At 35.5% G+C, this 6,113-nt stretch overlaps 1 pseudogene; it reads right to left on the reverse strand.

The window, feature by feature from the left end:
* Positions 1–7: 7 nt before the first annotated feature.
* On the reverse strand, positions 8–1,107 carry LOC102751141 (protein SET-like; annotated as a pseudogene).
* Between the last annotated feature and the right edge of the window lie 5,006 nt (positions 1,108–6,113).

The following is a 6,113-nucleotide window of genomic DNA, read 5'->3' on the forward strand; positions in this document are numbered from 1 at the left end:
CGAACAGAAAGGGGTAGAGATTCTTTTCCCACTGTGTTCTGCTCAAGGTGTTTCCCCCCAGAATAAGTTGAGAACCATGGTATAAAGGGAGAGAAAAAAGACTTCAAAAAACAGGGCAAATGAGCACAAGAGGAGGAAAAAAAAAAAAAGGACTGCAACTTCCTCCCAGGGACTGAAGAAAATTAAAAAAGGAAGGTTGGAATCCATCAGTGTTCCATTAGCATCTTCTCCTTCATCCTCCTCTTCTTCCTCCCCCTCATCATCATCTTCATCTTCATCCTCATCTCCTTCTTCTTCGATATCTTCCAATCCTTCTTCTTCTTCATCATCATCATCTTCTTGTCCTTCCCCTTCTTCATCATCCATATCAGGAACCAAGTAGTACTATAATGGATTTGGCCAAATATCATCTTTGATGACCTCTCCTAACTCATCTGCACCTGCATCAGAATGGTCAGTAAACCGGGTGAAGAAGCTCTCTGGTTCCTCATGTTGTCTCTTCCTGCTGGCTTTATTCTGTGTTTGACTTGAATGTTTCATCAAATCCTTTCCAGATTTCCATTTGATTTTGGTGGACTTTGAAGATGGATCACCACTCTCATTCAGATGAAATTCTTTGGAGAGAACTTTATTTTCAAAGTAAGGGTTTTCATCAAAATAAAAATCTATTCTGTAACCTGATTTAATATCTTCAAATTCTGTCACTTCAACTCTTGTCAAATAATGCAGCACCTCTTCATCCTCCTCCCCAAGCAGTGCAGACACTTGTGGATGGTTGACAAATGTTGTTACCCAAAAATTGGGGATTTTGGCGATCAATTCCGACCTTTTCTGAAAAAATGGTTGGCGGAGTTTGTTATATTTCTGTTCTACTTTCAAAATCTCCTCACTGGCTTGTTCATTAAGTCTGTCTATTTCATTTTGTACTTCATCAATATGTTCAATTGTTTCTTGCTGTTCTTTTTCTCCCTTAGGCAAGTGCTGAGATATCGACATCTCCTGTGACTTGGTGGCAGGAGGTAGTCTTTGTTTCTTCATTTGAGGCGGGAGTGAAGACTGGCATTTGGGGGCTATGCTGTGAGGAAACTCCATGAAACCAGGAGAGAGGCACGTCGGGAAAAAGCCCTGCTTTGAGACCTTTCTTGTTTCTTGAGAAAGGCTTGTATTGCTTTGTACTTCCCTCTTAGGATGGCCTTTGCTGTATCCCAAAGTTTTGAACAGTTGTGTTTTCATTTCCAGTTGTTTCCATGAATTTTTTAAAATTCTTCTTTAATTTTCTGGTTGACCCATTCATTCTTTAGTAGGGTGCTCTTTACCCACCAAGTGTTTGAGTTCTTCCAAATTTCCTCTTGTGATTGAGTTCAAGTTTCAAGACATTGTGGTCTGAAAATATGCAAAGAATAATTCCAGTCTTTTGGTACCAGTTGAGACTTGATTTGTGACCCAGTATGTGATCTATTCTGGAGAATGTTTGATGTGCACTCAGAAGAATGTGTATTCTGTTGCTTTAGGTTGGAATGTTGTATATTATCTGTGAAGTCCATCTGGTCCCGTGTGTTAGTCAAAGTCCTTGTCTCCTTGTTGATCTGCTTAAATGATCTGTCCATTGCTGTGAGTGGGGTGTTAAAGTCCCCTACTATGATTGTATTATTATCACTGTGTTTCTTTAAATTTTTTATTAATTGGTTTATGTAATTGACTGCTCCCTGGTTAGGAGCATAAATATAATTGTTAGATCTTTTTGAGTAAGACCCCTTAAGTAATATATAGTGTCCTGCTTCATCCCTTACTACAGTCTTTGGTTTAAAATCTAATTTGTCTTATATAAGGATGGCTACCCCATCTTTCTTTTTATGTCCATTAACATGATAAATCACTCTCCACCCTCTCACTTTGATTCTGAGGTGTCCTTGTGTCTAAAATGAGTCTCTTGTAAAGCAGCATATCAATGAGCCTTTCTTTTAAATCCAATCTGATAGCCTGTGTTGTTTGATTGTAGCATTTAGTCCAATTACATTCAGAGTAACTATTGAAAGATACGAATTTAGGGCGCCTGGATGGCTCAGTCGGTTGAGCGACTGCCTTCAGCTCAGGTCATGATCCCAGGGTCCTGGGATCGAGTCCCACATCGGGCTCCCTGCTCTGCGGGGAGCCTGCTTCTCCCTCTCCCACTCCCCCTGCTTGTGTTCCCTCTCTCGCTGTGTCTCTGTCTGTCAAATAAATAAATAAAATCTTTAAAAAAAAAAGATATGAATTTAATATCCATGTATTACCTGTAAAGTCCCTGTTTCTGTAGATTGTCTCTGTTCCTTTCTGGTCTTTGTTACTTTTGGTCTCTCTCTCCACTCAAAGGATCCCCTGTAATATTTCTTGCAGTGCTGGTATAGTGTTCACAAATTCCTTCAGTTTTGTTTGTCCTGGAATCTTCTTTATCTCTCCTTCTATGCTGAATGACAGTCTTGCTGGATAAAGTATTCTTGGCTGCATATTTTTCCTACTTAGCACATTGAATATATCATGCCAGTCCTTTCTGGCCTGCCTTCTCTCTGTGGACAGGTCTACTGCCAGCCTTATGTGACTACCCTTTTAGGTTAAGGACCTCTTGTCCCAAGCTGCTTTCAGGATTTTCTCTTAATTTTGAAATTTGCAAGCTTCACTATAATATGTTGAAATGTTGACTTATTTTTGTTGATTTTGAGTAGGGTTCTCTGTGCCTCCTGGACTTAAATGCCTGTTTCCTTCCCCAGATTAGGGAAGTTCTGAGCTATAATTTGTTCAAATAAACCTTCTGCCTCTTTTTCCTGCTCCTTGTCTTCTGGGACTCCTAGAATATGGGTATTATTTCACTTTATGGAATCACAGAGTTTCCTATGTCTAAATTTGTGATCTAATAATTTTTCCCTTCTTTTCAGCTTCCTTATTTTCCATCATTTTATCTTCCATATCACTTTTTCACTCTTCTGATTCATTCATTCTCTATTTTATGGTCTCCACTTGGGAGTGCATTTTAATAATAGCATTTTTAATTTTGGCCTGACTAGAGTTTAGTTCTTTTTTTTCTACAGTAAGGGGTTTCCTATTGTCTTCTATACTTTTTTCAAGCCTAGTTAGTATCTTTATATTCATTGTTTTAAATTCTAGTTCAGACATCTTATTTTCTCTAAATTGATTAAATCCCTGTTAGTGACTACTACCTTCTGTTGTTTCTTTTGGGGTGAATTTCTCCATCTGGTCATTTTGTCCAGAAAAGAAAAGAAGAAAGAGAGAAAAAAAAAAAGCAATAATAATAACAGAAACTGAACAATACATAAACAAAAACAAAGGAAACCAAACCAAACCAAAGCAAAAAACATGATTCTGGGTGTTTTTTGGTCTTCTTGTTAAAAGAAACTAGATCCCAAAATAAGAAAAAAAGAAAGAAAGAAAACATATATATATGTAAACTTTTATATATATGTAAAATAAGATAAAATACAATGAAAGGAAACAAAAATATATATAATGTATATATAAAATTAAAAGTTAAAAAAGAATAAAAAAAGAAAATAACTGAAAAAAATAATACTAAAAGACTAAAGGATAAAAATACAAAGAATGCTGTATACTGTTTCCCCAAGAGCTGAAGCTTTGCAGCCTTGTATGATCAGTAAACTTGGTGAGGTCGAGTTGTTTGTGCTGGTCTTCTGGGGAAGGGGCCTGATGTGCTGATTCTCAGGTGGACTTGCCCTATTGCAAATGTGCCTCTCTTGGCAGAGGTAGGGCTCAGTGTAAGTGGCTCTGGATTCCATTATGTGGTGCTGTTTTGCTCTCTGAAGGCTTTCAACAACCATGGGCAGGATGAATATGGCTGGGCCCCACTCTCTAGCTGTGGAGCTGAAAGTTTGCACCCCCACTCTTCAGTGAGCCTTCACAGAAAAGCAATCAATCACTGTTGTCTCCTGGGTTTCCTTTAGAACTCTGTTCACCTGGCTTGTGGCTGAGCGTTTTTATTTCAGGCACATGCCTGAGTTTCAAAACTCCACATTTTATGGATTCCTATGGCACGGACCCTCAGTGTTCCTCCTGGAGGAGGAGGTGGGTCTTTTTGGTTGTTTCCAGTTTTTGGCTATTATGAATAAAGCTACTACTATAAGCATTTACATACCAGTCTTTATGTGGGAATATGTTTTCTTTTAGGTAAATACTTAGGAGTAGAGTTTCTGGGCTGTGTAAGTGTGTATTCATTTTATAAGAAACTGACAAATTGTTTTCCAAAATGGCTGAACAATTTTGCATTTCTTCTGGCAATATGATAGTGTTCTAGTTATTCTTCATCCTTGATAGCACTTGATATTGTTAGTCTTTTAGATTTTATCTATTATAGTAGTTGAATAGTAGTAGTTGCTATGTCATTGTGGTTTTAATTTGTATTTCCCTGGTGATTAATGATATTGGGCATTTTTTCATGTGCTTATTTGCCATCCATATACCTTCTTCAGTGTCTGTCCAAATCTTTTGTCCATTTTTAATGGGCTATTTATTGTGTTGTAAGAATTCTTTATATTTTATTCCAAATACAAGTCCTTTATCAGGTAAATGTTTTGGAACTATATTCTCCAGCCTAAGGCTTATCTTTTCATATTCTTAGTGTCTTTTGAGGAGCGGAGGTTTTTCATATTTATGACTTTCAATAACAGTTTTTCTTTATGGTTTATGCTTTTTGTGTTCTATATACGCAATCTTTGGTTGACTCAAGATCATAAAGATTTTTTTTCCTGTGATTTCTTAGAGTTTTGTATTTTTAGCTCTTACATTTAGGTCTGTGATCTTCACAAATTAATTTTTGTGTATGGTGTGAGATAGGGGCAGAGGTTTATTCTTCCTTCCTTCTTTCCTTCCTTCCTTCCACATATGGACATTCAATTGTTCAAGCACCATCTATTGAAAAAGCAAACTTTTTTCTGTTGATTTACATCTTTGTTGAAGGCAGTTGATCTAAGTTATTATATATAGGTTATCTATAGTTTTATTAAAATCTCTACTACAACTATAACCAGTTTTGAGAAGCTGGTTCTAAAATTGACAAGATGGTCCTAAAATGTGTAAAGAAATTCCAAAGGCCAGAGGAGCCAAAAAAAGTTCAAAAGAGCATTGGAAGTCTCACACCACCTGATTTTAAGATTAACTATAAAGGTATAGTCATCAAGACAAGTTGGTATTGGTTAAAAGATAGACATATAGGTCAATGGAACAGAGTAAAAAGTCTAGAAATAGCTATATTTGGCAAGAACTGACTTCTTAACAATATTGATTCTCCCTGTGCATAAACAGGGCATATCTCTTCCTTTATTTAGATCTTTTTAAAACTGTTCTCAGAGCAATATTCTATAGTTTTTGGTGTATAGGCCTTGACATATATTGTTAAATGTATTCTTGAGTATTTTACATTTTGATTCTATAGTATATGCCATTGTTTTTCACTTTTCAATTTATAATTATTTTTTTACTAGAAATAAGACAACTTTTTGTATATTGGCCCTGTATCTTGTGACCTTACTAAATTTATTTATAAGTTCTAATAGCTTTTTTGATAGATTCTTTGGAATTTTCTCTATGTAGGATCATGTCATCTTTAAACAAAGATAGTTTTACTTCTTGTTTTCCAATCTGTATGCCTTTTATTTCTTTTTCTTGCCTTATTGTGCAGGTTAGTATACCAGTACAATGTTAAATAGAAGTAGTGAGAATAGTCATCCTTGCATATTATTCCTGATCTTAGAGGGGAAGCGTTAAGTGTTTTAGAATTAAAGATGAGGTTAAATCTGTGTTTTGTGTAGATAGTTTTTATCAGGTTGAGGATGTTTTCTTCTATTTCTAGTTTGCTGAAAGTTTTTAATCTTGAATGGATATTGAATTTTGCAAATGCTTTTCTGTATATATTGAGATTATGATATGATTTCCTTTTTTATTCTGTTCATATGGTAAGTTAAAATGTTTGATTTTCAAATGTGGAACTAACATTGTATACCCACTTCATGATGTATTATGAAGTATGTATTATGATGTATTATAATTTTATATATTATTGATTTTAATTTACCAATACTATATTAAAGAATTTTTTTTTTACTCTT

This window comes from Leptonychotes weddellii, chromosome 14, assembly GCF_054177405.1.
Source record: "Leptonychotes weddellii isolate Sample4059 chromosome 14, ASM5417740v2, whole genome shotgun sequence".
In the NCBI taxonomy this organism is placed as follows: Eukaryota; Metazoa; Chordata; class Mammalia; order Carnivora; family Phocidae; genus Leptonychotes; species Leptonychotes weddellii.